Genomic DNA, 12,493 nt, shown 5'->3' with positions numbered 1-12,493 from the left:
TCTCTCATATAAAGAAAAAGCAAAATCAAGACTCAGAGCTCTTCAGTACCACAAAGGACTTCCTTGTGCTTTCCTTTCATATTCAGCCTTGGGTATCCAGCTCCATCCCAGGCAATGGCTAATCTGTTCTTTATCTTTATGGCACTCTCATTTGAGAATATTATGTGAGTGAGATCATATGGTATCAGTATTGGTTTATTTTTTTGTTAGATCTGTAATCAATTTTAATGAAAGGGCCAGAGAGATAGTACAGGGGTAAGATGCTAGCTTTGGGGCCGGAGAGATAGCACAGCGGCGTTTGCCTTGCAAGCAGCCGATCCAGGACCAAAGGTGGTTGGTTCGAATCCCGGTGTCCCATATGGTTCCCCGTGCCTGCCAGGAGCTATTTCTGAGCAGACAGCCAGAAGTAACCCTTGAGTGTCACTGGGTGTGCCCCCCCCCAAAAAAAAAACAAAACAAACTAAAAAACCAAAAAAAAAAAAAAGATGCTAGCTTTGCATGTGGCTCACTCGAGTTTAATTCCCAGTACCAAATTTGGCCACCCAAAGCACCAACAGAAGTGACCCCTGAGCACATCTGGGCATGGCTTCACATTATAAATGAAAAAGGAGAGATCACAACTTGTACCACAATACAAAGACGCTTAAGAGATGGCTTAAAAGTTGGAGTGTGGGCCCAGAGAGATAGCACAGCGGTGTTTGCCTTGCAAGCAGCCAATCCAGGACCAAAGGTGGTTGGTTCGAATCCCGGTGTCCCATATGGTCCCCCGTGCCTGCCAGGAACTATTTCTGAGCAGACAGCCAGGAGTAACCCCTGAGCAACACCGGGTGTGGCCCCCCCAAAAAAAAGTTGGAGTGTATGTTTTTTGTTTTTTGTTTTTTTTGGTTTTTGGGCCACACCCAGTAACGCTCAGGGGTTACTCCTGGCTATGTGCTCAGAAGTTGCTCCTGGCTTGGGGGATCATATGGGACACCGGGGGATCGAACCGCGGTCCGTCCAAGGCTAGCACAGGCAAGTCAGGCACCTTACCTTTAGCGCCACCGCCGGCCCCGAGTGTATGTTTTTTTAATTATCTTTATTTAAACACCTTGATTACAAATATGATTGTAGTTGTATGATAACAGTCATGTAAAGAACACCCCCCTTCACCAGTGCAAGGTTTCCACCACCAATTTCCCAGATCTCCCTCCTCCCCACCCCACTCACACTGTACTCAAGACAGTCTTTCTATTTCCCTCATTCCTTCACATTGTTATGATAGTTTTCAGTGTAGTTATTTCTCTAACTGCACTTATTACTCTATGTGGTGAGCTTCATGTCATGAGCTGCACCTACATGGGAAGATGGGGGGAAATAAGGGTTGGGACTGAGGCAGTAAAAGATTAGAAATGAGCTTTGTAGGGCAGTATCAAGGTCACAATACAAGATGGATATTATGCATATATAAACTATATGCATACAATACTATCAATAGGAGACCAAGGAGGAAAAATTTCCAGTGACTGTCCCAACATAAACCAATACTAGAACGATGCGCTTTGGGAGGAGAGCGGGTCGTTCTAGTATTGGTTTATTTTTATAATTTTTTAAAATTGGGCTTTGCGAATGGGCATTCTTCATTCACCCCTGAAACAGGGAAGCTAACTACGAAACATCCAAGGTCATTTATAACATCATCTGGAAGCAATCCTCTACCAGGAAAGACCCTACCACTGCTCTGACATTGACCTGCTCAAAAGAGACTTCCCTCAACACTAAGAAGACTTGACAACAACGACCTGCTTACAGGACAGAGCTCTCTGCATTGCCCTTTTATTGTGAGGTGAAACTAGAGGACGCTCTACACCATTCTGACTTCAATTTAAGATATGCAGATTCCAGGATCTTTAATACAGAAACATGATACCAACAACAGAGACTGTGAAAAATAAAAGTGTAATGGCACTACAGCCAATGACTTGGATTGGACAAACTAGTTTGCCTAAAGCCTAGAGTTGGTCTTATGCCAGGAAACTTCAGGGGTAGGGTCTCCTTGTATTTATTTATTTATTTATTTATTTATTTATTTATTTATTTATTTATTTATTTTTTCCCTGGTCGAGCCCCTCTCTCCTTGTATTTAGGCCAAGGTTTTTCCTTTCCATGTCTCTCATATTTTAGTGGGCCTATGCAAACAATAATTGCCACTCTAACACGGTTTTTACTGTGCTCCTTTGACTCTAATCCCTAAGAAAAACAACCTACTTAAACTTTTTTTTTTTTTTTTTTGGTTTTTGGGCCACACCCGTTTGACGCTCAAGGGTTACTCCTGGCTATGTGCTCAGAAATCGCCCCTGGGGCCCGGAGAGATAGCACAGCGGCGTTTGCCTTGCAAGCAGCCGATCCAGGACCAAAGGTGGTTGGTTCGAATCCCGGTGTCCCATATGGTCCCCCGTGCCTGCCAGGAGCTATTTCTGAGCAGACAGCCAGGAGTAACCCCTGAGCACTGCCGGGTGTGGCCCAAAAACCAAAAAAAAAAAAAAAAAAAAAAAAAAAAGAACGCGCCCCTGGCTTAGGGGGACCATATGGGACGCCGGGGGATCGAACTGCGGTTCGTTCCTTGGTAGCGCTTACAAGGCAGACACCTTATCTCTAGCGCCACTTTCCCAGCCCCCCTACTTAAACTTTTGAGGTTAACTTAAACCAATATACATGTGCATGGAAATGTAAAAAAGTACTTTGCCTTCAATGTTTAAGGAGTTACATAAGTTTTATGGCTTTAGGTTACTTTGTGTGCTGCTAAGAATTATTTTTTATTACAATCTGGGGACTTGTGGGACAAAGTAATTGTACAAGGGTTCTGTTTTATTTTTCTTAATGTTCTTTGGCTGAAAGTTCAAAGTTTGGATATCAGCAAGGGGATTTCTGAGAATTCTGTTTAAGGGTGATTGTCCTTCCTCTGTAACTTTACCTTGTTCTCTTTCTTTGCATCTTTGTTGTCATAATTAAAAATAAATTTATTATAAAAAAATTGAGCCAGAGAGATAGCACAGCAGCGTTTGCCTTGCAAGCAGCTGACCCAGAACCTAAGGTGGTTGGTTCGAATCCCGGCATCCCATATGGTCCCTCGTGCCTGCCAGGAGCTATTTCTGAGCAGATAGCCAGGAGCAACCCTTGAGCACCGCCGGGTGTGGCCCCAAAACAAAACAAAACAAACAAAAAAAAAATTGGGCTTCGCAAATAGTGCATGGAGGCAACTCAAAATGATATTCAGCCTGGCTTGGTGATGTGATGCTAGTTGGGAGTCATCATTGCTAAGGGTTACCAGGGCTATACCTCGCAGTGTTTGGGGGACCATATGGTATCAGAAATTAAATTTAGGGTCTCATCCTAAATCTCTTCCTGCACTCCAGCCCTTGAAGCTATTTCCCTAACATATTTTTTACTTATTTTTTCTATCATTTCTCTCTCTCTCTCTCTCTCTCTCTCTCTCTCTCTCTCTCTCTCTCTCTCTCTCTCTCTCTCTCTCTCTCTCTCTCTCTCTCTCTCTCTCTCTCTCTCTCTGTCTCTCTCCAGCCAGTAGTGTTCAGGGCATGTTCCTGGCTCTTAGCTCAGGAGTCATTCCAGGCAATGTTTGGTGGATCGTGCCTTACCTGTTGAATATCTCTCTGGGCCCCAAGCTCACAATCCTTAGTGTACCTTGGTGGTTCTTGTTAGAGTCATCGTGCTGCTTCCATACATACTCACTAGGGTTTGTACTTCCTAGTTATAGTGCTTGGGCATTTTTTGTTGTGATTCTTTCTGGGGTTGGTCCTTTTTGACTTTGGGGTTTGTCATTCCTGGCTTTGGTTTGTGTGGGAATTGCTTCTGGCACTAATGTTAGGGGTCACAGGCAATGGAACATTCAGACACTATGGAAGAACTACTGAGGCTCTGATCAGTGCATGTAGCAGCTCTAGGAATTGAATTGGTGGCCTTTTTGTTTGCAAGGCAGATGTTCTACTATCCCCTGGGCTTCCTAAGTATTTATTTATTTATTTATTTATTTATTTATTTATTTATTTATTTATTTTTAAATTCTTTTTTTTTTTTTACTAAGTATTTATTTTTAATTTAATAAATTACCAAAGTCATTAAGGATGCTGTCCCTTTCTTCTTTGTTGATGTGATAATCAGGGATAATACACTTGGTCATGGTGCTCATATATTTTTAGTTGTGCACACCAATTAATAGTGTGGGCCCAGACCTTACCTGTGGCATTTGTACACATGTATGGTTGTGGTGATCCAGAGAGATTAAACACTTTTTTTTTTGCGGGGATGCATTTGGGTGGTGCTCAGGGGCTATTCTTGGCTGTATACTCAGGAGTGACCCCAGCTGTGATAGAGGAACTCTATGTAGTGGCAGAATTAAACTGGCCTCACTATATGCTAGATAAGTGCCTTAATCCATGTACTATCTTTCTGACCCAAGATGGAACACTCTTTTTTTTTTTTTTTTTTTGCCATATCTGGTGCCTCTCAGGGGTTACTCCTGGCTCTGCACTCTAAAAATCATTACTGCCTGGTTTGAGAGGACTATATGTTGAGGATAGAACCCAGGTTGACCACGTTACAAGGCAAATGCCCTACCTCTGAGCTATTGCTCCAACCTCCCAAGATTGAACACTTTTGTTTTGTGGTGCCAGGCTCCTAGATTTGGAGCATCCCTTGAACTTCACATAACATGTGGGGCAACATCTGAAATCCAACTCATGCCTCATGCCTACATGTTCTATTACTGAGCTTGCCCCCTGGCTCTATGCTCAGGTTCAGTACTTAGGTTTCCAGGTGTCAAACTCAGGTAGATTGCTTGCAAAGCAAACACTGTACACACTATACTATCTCTCTGGCCCTCAATTCCCATACTATTAACTCAATGTTCCCTGGCATAGTGTAGATTCAAGTCTTTTTTTTTTTTTCAGGCCACACCCATTTGATGCTCAGGGGTTACTCCTGGCTAAGTGCTCAGAAATTGCCCCTGGCTTGGGGGGACCATATGGGATGCCAGGGGATCGAACCGTGGTCCTGATCCTTGGCTAGCGCTTGCAAGGCAGACACCTTACCTCTAGCGCCACCTCGCCGGCCCCTAGATTCAAGTCTTGAGCTTGCTCTGTTCTCAAGTACCCTCTAACTACTTTGTCCTGCTCTTTTATCTCTAGAAGGAATACACTACACTATTGCTCTCTACTCTGAGGATCTGCTTTCACTTATCCTACAGGGAAAATCAACAGGTCTAAATTTACTAGCCTAGTCTAGGACTCTTGCCTATTCTCCGCCCTCTTTGCCCACTATTTATAGTCAAGCTAATTTTGGGCAGTAGTTTTTTCCCCCTTCTTTCTCCTGATGGTGGGTGAGGTAACTTTTTAAATATTTGGGCAGAGGAGGTCAGAAGTAGATTTTTGGCCTCTGATTTCATTCTCAGATATAGTAAAAGCCTGTGAGTGGAGATGGAGGGGGGCAGAAGCTGCCAATGCAGAGAGAGGAAGGCAGGCAGTCTCCCAGGACATTTTCCCTTGCTTGGTTTGAGGTCTGGGAGTGAGTGAGGAGTCCTGGCTTTTCGGCCAATTTACTACTCTGGTTTCACCTATCAGTTCTAGTGTCTGGGACACTGAGAGAGAAGAGGAATGGCGATGGCATATTTTAGGGGAACAATAATAGTAGAATTCTGGTGTGGTCTGCTGGCAGCACTTGCATTCTTATTTACTTAAAATTTTTGTTCTGTTTGTTTTTGGGTCATACCCAGCAATACTCAGGGCTGACTCCTGACCCTACACTCAGGATCATTCCTGGTAGGGGCTGGGAATACCATATGGGATGTCAGGAATTGAATCTGAGTTGGCTCTTTGCAAGGCAAACATCTTACTTGCTGTAGTATCCCTCTGATCCCTGCATCCTTTAAAATATATATATATATATATATATATTTTTTTTTTTTGTTTGTTTGTTTTGTTTTGTTTTTTGGGCCACACCCGGCGGTGCTCAGGGGTTACTCCTGGCTGTCTGCTCAGAAATAGCTCCTGGCAGGCACGGGGGACCATATGGGACACCGGGATTCGAACCAACCACCTTTGGTTCTGGATCGGCTGCTTGCAAGGCAAACACCGCTGTGCTATCTCTCCGGGCCCTAAAAAATATTTATTTATTTTTAGTGTGAGGCCTGGACCAGTAGGAGAGAGGTTCAGCAAAATGTGGCAGGAGCCAGGAATCCAAAAAAAAAAAAAAAAAAACAAAAAAAAAACCCAACCAGTTTCTCCTGCAATTCAGCAGAAACGACCTGACAGTGTCAGATTCTCCCCCCAACCCTAGCATTTTAGCCCAGCCCCCCCCCTCCCAATGCCCTCTAGTGGCAGTTACAAGGGGCGGGCTTCTGGTAACTGATGTCCTCACCCTTAAAGATACAGTAACTCTCTAAGACTAACTAGGGCCATAAGTGTCTCTCCCTTTTCCATAGGAAAAGATTGGGGGGTGGGGTAGAAATAAAATAACAGTATCCAGGTATTGTTCTACACTGCCGATCAAGTTTTAGGTAGGTCAGATCCAAAGGATTTCAGATGATGATGTAACGTATCCTCGAGTCAGGACCCACTTGAAGAAACTGATTCAAGCAGGTGGTGGACTGGTTGCAAGCAGCAGTTCTTTTAGTCCTAATTAGAGTGTTTGGTGCTTCATTGCCAAGGGACCAAAACAAAAACAGAACAAAACAAAACAAAATAAACAAGAAAACTCTTGGTTAGGAACAGTAAAATAGAAACTTGTTGTAAGAGGCATACAACAACAACAACAATAACAATAACAAAAAGCTCTTTAATACTACAGAAGAACAAAAATAGCCTAAAAGAGAAAAATTGAAACATCAAGGAACTACTTAGAACAAAACTGTTATTTTAAAGGTGACCCAAGTGCGGGAGGTTGTGAAAACCTTTACCGAAAAGCTAAACTTATAATGATTTTCCTTCAAGAAGTGAAAACTCTTGGGGCTGAAGAGATAGCACAGCGATAGGGCATTTGCCTTGCACGTGTCCAACCCTAGACAGACCTGGGTTTGAATCCCAACATTCCATATGGTCCCCCGTGCCTATCAGGAGTGATTTCTGAGTGCAGCGCCAGAAGAAACCCTGAGCGCCACTGGGTTTGACCCAAAAACCAAAAACCAAAAAAAAAAAAAAAAAAAAAAAAAAAAAAAAAGTGAGAACTCTGATCTTTTAGGAACTGGAGTATAGAAATCTTTTGACTACTTTCTGCTGACATTGGGCATTATGGGGTTTCCAAAGTTTCCACTTTTTAATATCTAATTAAAAGAGGATGGAGAAAGTGACAAAATTGGATTCTTATTGGGTCAAAAAGATAAATAACTATATAATTCCTCTACAAAAGTATAAATGCAGCTGAATTACTTGAAAACAAGAGGATATAACACATGGTTTCTTAAAGTGATGAAAGCTAAAAGCCTTTTTGTTTTGTTTTGTTTTGTTTTTGGGTCACACCTGGCAGCGCTGAAGGGTTACTCCTGTCTCTATGCTCAGAAATCGCTCCTGGCAGGCTTGGAGGACCATGCGGGGATTCAAACCACCGTCTTTCTGCATGCAAGGCAAATGCCCTACCTCCACACTATTTTTCTGGCCCCAAAGCCTCCTCCTCCTCCTCCTCCTCCTCCTCCTCCTCCTCCTTCTTCTTCTTCTTCTTCTTCTTCTTCTTCCTTCTCCTCCTCCTCCTCCTCCTCCTTCTTCTTCTTCTTCTTCTTCTTCCTTCTTCTTCTCCTCCTCCTCTTCTTCTTTTCTCCTCCTCTTCTTCTTCTTCTTTTCTTCTTCTTCTTCTTCTTCTTCTTCTTCTTCTTCTTCTTCTTCTTCTTCTTCTTCTTCTTCTTCTTCTTCTTTTTCTTCATGCAAGGCAAACGCTTTACCTCCATGCTATCTTTCCGGCCCCAGCCTTTTTTTTTTTTTTTAACTATTTATTGATTGATTGATTGATTCGTCTTTGGGTCACACAAGCAGTGCTCAGGGGTTACTTCTGTGTCTGCACTCAGAAATAGCCCTTGGAAGGCTGGGGGACCATATTGGATGCTGGGAATCAAACCAGGTCCCTCCTGGGTTGGCCGCATGCAAGGCAAATGCCCACCCTAGGAGCATTTTAGCCCAGGCTTTATAATTGCCCTCTAGTGGCAATTACTAGTGTCTCTGTTTCCTTATTATCTATTATTTATTTATTATTTTCATCTTTGATAGCACCTGTATGTTAATCCCTGAGGGATACCCACAAGACTGAGACTATAAAAATTGAGGTCAGGCCTTCAAAGGTGCAGTGACTTACCTAGAGCAAGGATGTCCTAGGGTCAGCAATTGAAAGCCCACCAAATTTTTGCTTTTAAAATTAAAATCCTTGGGCTAGAATGATCATATAGAAGGTAAGGCACTTTTTTTTTTTTGGGCCACACCCATTTGATGCTCAGGGGTTACTCCTGGCTAAGCACTCAGAAATTGCCCCTGGCTTGGGGGGAACATATGGGACGCCGGGGGATCGAACCGTGGTCCTTCCTTGGCTAGCGCTTGCAAGGGAGACACCTTACTTCTAGCGCCACCTCGCCGGCCCCTAGGCACTTGTTTTGCATGCAGTTGATCCTGGGCACTGCATATGGTTCCCCGAGCAAGTACTGGGGGTTACTCCTAAATAGAGTCACTTACACACAGAGCACTGCAGGGTGTGTGGCTCCCAAACTCAAATCCCTAAATATATAATTATGGTCAAAGAAGTAAGAGAAACAAAAAGAACATGGAAATAGGATGTAGGTAATCACACGTAACACTTCTGGTCCTTGGGGGGGGGTTACTACATGCAAAGCATTTGTTCAGCCTTTTGAGCTATTTCTCCAATCCTATATTAGGACTTCAAAGAGAAAGGGCAGTAGAAGAGAGAATTGTAAGGATCTGATCATGTCTGAGGGGCATAGACTTCATTAGGAGCACTGGGAATAATAATAGAGGAAGATTCTAAGAGACAGAGACTAGAGGGGTCGGGTCAGACGAAGTTTGGGGAAAGAGGAAAGCAGGCAGTAAGAGGAGGGAAAGAAATATAGAAGGTTATATACTAGGTCATTGCCCAGTAAGAAAGGGAGCTAGGGGGGCCGGGCGGTGGCGCTAAAGGTAAGGTGCCTGCCTTGCCTGCGCTAACCTTGGACGGACCGCAGTTCGATCCCCCGGTGTCCCATATGGTCCCCCAAGCCAGGAGCGACTTCTGAGCACATAGCCAGGAGTAACCCCTGAGCGTTACTGGGTGTGGCCCAAAAACCAAAAAAAAAAAAAAAAAAAAAAAAAAAAAAAAAGAAAAGAAAGGGAGCTAGGAAGGAGAGGTGGGAGTAAGGGAGCTTCCATTGTACCAAATTATTTCCTCTCTCTCCCTGGGCCCATTTCTGGATTGGAGTTATAAATAGCTGGGAGTTGGACAATGTCCCTGCTCGCTTGCTTCTGTCTCAGTCTGGGGGAGGGGAGTCAAAGAGGGATCATCAGGCTGGTCCACTGACCCTTGGAAAACCCCACCTGTGTGTGTGTGTGTGTGTGTGTGTGTGTGTGTGTGTGTAATGTAGGTAGGGCCTGAACTCCTTCCCATTTCTCTGACTCTTGGGTCCAATGCTTTGTTTGTTTTGGGGCCACACCCAGCAGGGGTTACTCCTGGCTCTGTACTCAAGAACTACTACTGGAGGACTCTGAGGATGATGTTGTCTGCCAGGGATCGAATCTGGGTCAGCAGTGTGTTATTCCAGAACCAACATTTTTTTTTTTTGGGTCACACCCGGCAGTGCTCAGGGGCTACTCCTGGCTCTACGCTCAGAAATCACCCTCGGCAGGCTTGGGGGACCATATGGGATGCCGGGATTCAAACCACCAACCTTCTGCATGCAAGGCAAACACCCTACCTCCATGCTATCTCTCCAGCCCCATTTTTTTTGTTTTTAATTTTTGGGCCACACCTGGTGATGCTCAGGGTTAACTCCTTGGCTATGTATGTACTTAGAAATTGCTCCTGGCTTGAGGGACCATATGGGACGCGGGGAGGGGGGATCAAACCACTGTTTGTCCTAGGCTTGTGCTGGCAAGGCAAGATGCCTTACCGCTTTGCACCACCGCTCCGGCCCCATGAACCAACAATTCTTTTGGAAGTACATCTGACAAGGCTTAGTCTTTACTCTAGTTCTGTGCTCAGGGATAACTCCTATGTTCAGTGGACATATAGGGTTCTGGGGGTCAACCCCAGGTTGCCACAGGTAAGACAAGCACTCTACTTGTACTATATATAGCTCCAACAAGTAAACAATATTTTTCCTTTTATATTGGACCCACACCCATTGTGCTCAGGTAATTGAACCTGGACTTTCCACAAGTAAAACATGTTCTTGGTTCTCCTAAATTGTCTCTATACAATCCTCTTTTTTAAAACAAGGGCCTGAGAAATAGATTAAGTAGTAGAGCACATATCTAGCATGTATGAAGTCCTGAGCTGCCTGTTGACTCTGCCCACCAGAGGGTATAATCCTGGAGCATGCTGGGTTGACTCTGAACTTCTGGAGTGTGTATGTATATGTGTGTTCCTAAGACCACTGAGTATGGCCCTTATAGAAATTATTGTTATTTATTGTTTTGGTTTTTGGGACATACATGTGGTTACTCGCTTCATGCTCTGGGGCCTATCTTTGTTTTCTTGGGGAATCATGTAATTAAACCTGGGTCCTTTGCACACAAAGCATGCCCTCAACCTGTCAAACTATTTCTCTGACCCTCCCTTGAAAATCTTTTTATAGGAATTTTACTGATTCTCTGTAATATTTTAGGATCCAAAGAGATAGTATAGTGGATAAGTCACTTGTCTTTCATGAGGCTCACCTTAATTTGTTCCAGCATCACACATGGCCTTTGGAGCACTGTGGGAAGTGATCCCTAGGTGCAGAGCCAGGAATAACTCTTGAGCTCTGTGGGTGTTAACCACCCTGAACTTCTCCAAAGGAAAACATTTTGGGGGTATTTCTTCACATCTCTGTTCTATCCACCCTCCAAGTTCCCGTGTCTTCTACACTATTAAATTTACAGTTTTTTCTTTTTCTTTTTTTGTTTTTGGGTCACACCTGGTTGCGCTCAGAGGTTATTCCTGGCTCTATGCTCAGAAATCACACCTGGCAGGCTCAGGGGACTATATGGGATGCCGGATTTGAACCACCGTCCTTCTGCATGCAAGGCAAACACCCTACCTGCATGCTATCTCAAATTCACTTTTTTTTTTTTTGGTTTTTGGGCCACACCCGGCTGTGCTCAGGGGTTACTCCTGGCTGTCTGCTCAGAAATAGCTCCTGGCAGGCACGGGGGACCATATGGGACACTGGGATTCGAACCAACCACCTTTGGTCCTGGGTCGGCTGTTTGCAAGGCAAAAACCGCTGTGCTATCTCTTCGAGCCCCCAAATTCACTTTCTTAATCCGTTCTTCCCGCTTCTTTCCCCTTTCTTTGATAATCCCATTGTCTAATAATTATCATTATTTTGTCTATTAGAAATTGGATTGCTACGGGACAGGGCTTTCTGTATTGCCCCTTAATTGTGAGGTGAAACTAGAGGATACTCCACTCCAGCCTGACTTCAATGTAGGATGTGCAGATTCCAGAATCTTTAATACAGAAACCTGATGCCAACAATAGAGACTGCATGAAAAATAAAACTGTATTGGGACTACAGACAATGACTTGGATTGTATAAACTAGTTTGCCTGGAGCCTAGAATTGGTCTTATGCCAGGAAACTTCAGGGGTCGGGTCTCCTTGTATTTAGACCAAGGCTTTTCCTTTCCATGTCCCCATATTTTGGTGGGCCTATGCAAACAATATTTGCCACTCTAACACCGTTTTTACTGTGCTCTTTTGACTCTAACCCTTAAAAAAAAAACCCTTAAACTTTTGATGTTAACTTAAACTAATATGCATGTGCATGAAAATATAAAAAATACTATGCCTTCAATGTTTAAGGAGTCACATAAATCTCATGGCTTTAGATTGCTTTGTGTACTGCTAAGAAATGTTATAATGTACTACAATCGGGGGACTTGTGGACAAAGTAATTGTACATGGGTTCTGCCTTATTTTTCTTAATGTTCTTTGACTGTAAGTTCAATATTTAGGCGTCAGCAAGGAGATTTCTTTTGAGAACTGTTTATGGGCGATTGTCCTTCCACTGTAACTTTACCTTCTCCTCTTTGCATCATTGTTCTCATAATTAAAAATAAAAAAATTAAAAAAAAAGTAATTGGATTGCTTTGATACTTATATCCCCACATCCACACAACAGCTAGAAACTGTCTTTTGCTTTAGTATACTCCCCTTAAATTCTCTCCACGTGGTGACAAAAGGTCAGATGGTGGGCTCAAGGGTCCATCTGGGATGCTGGAGAGGAGATCAAACCCTAGGGTTGGCCTTGTGCAAGGCCAACGCCCTCCTGCTGT

At 43.6% G+C, this 12,493-nt stretch overlaps 1 protein-coding gene across 1 annotated transcript in view; it reads left to right on the top strand.

Annotated features, from left to right (window-relative positions):
* Window positions 1-12,493, top strand: part of DNAJC14 (DnaJ heat shock protein family (Hsp40) member C14) — a 1,080,043-nt gene that overhangs the window by 188,716 nt on the left and 878,834 nt on the right. The window lies entirely within an intron of this gene.

This window comes from Suncus etruscus, chromosome 11 (genome assembly GCF_024139225.1).
Source record: "Suncus etruscus isolate mSunEtr1 chromosome 11, mSunEtr1.pri.cur, whole genome shotgun sequence".
Lineage (NCBI taxonomy): Eukaryota > Metazoa > Chordata > Mammalia > Eulipotyphla > Soricidae > Suncus > Suncus etruscus.
Note: the sequence above shows the minus strand (reverse complement) of the source record. Positions and strands in the feature narration are given on the sequence as shown.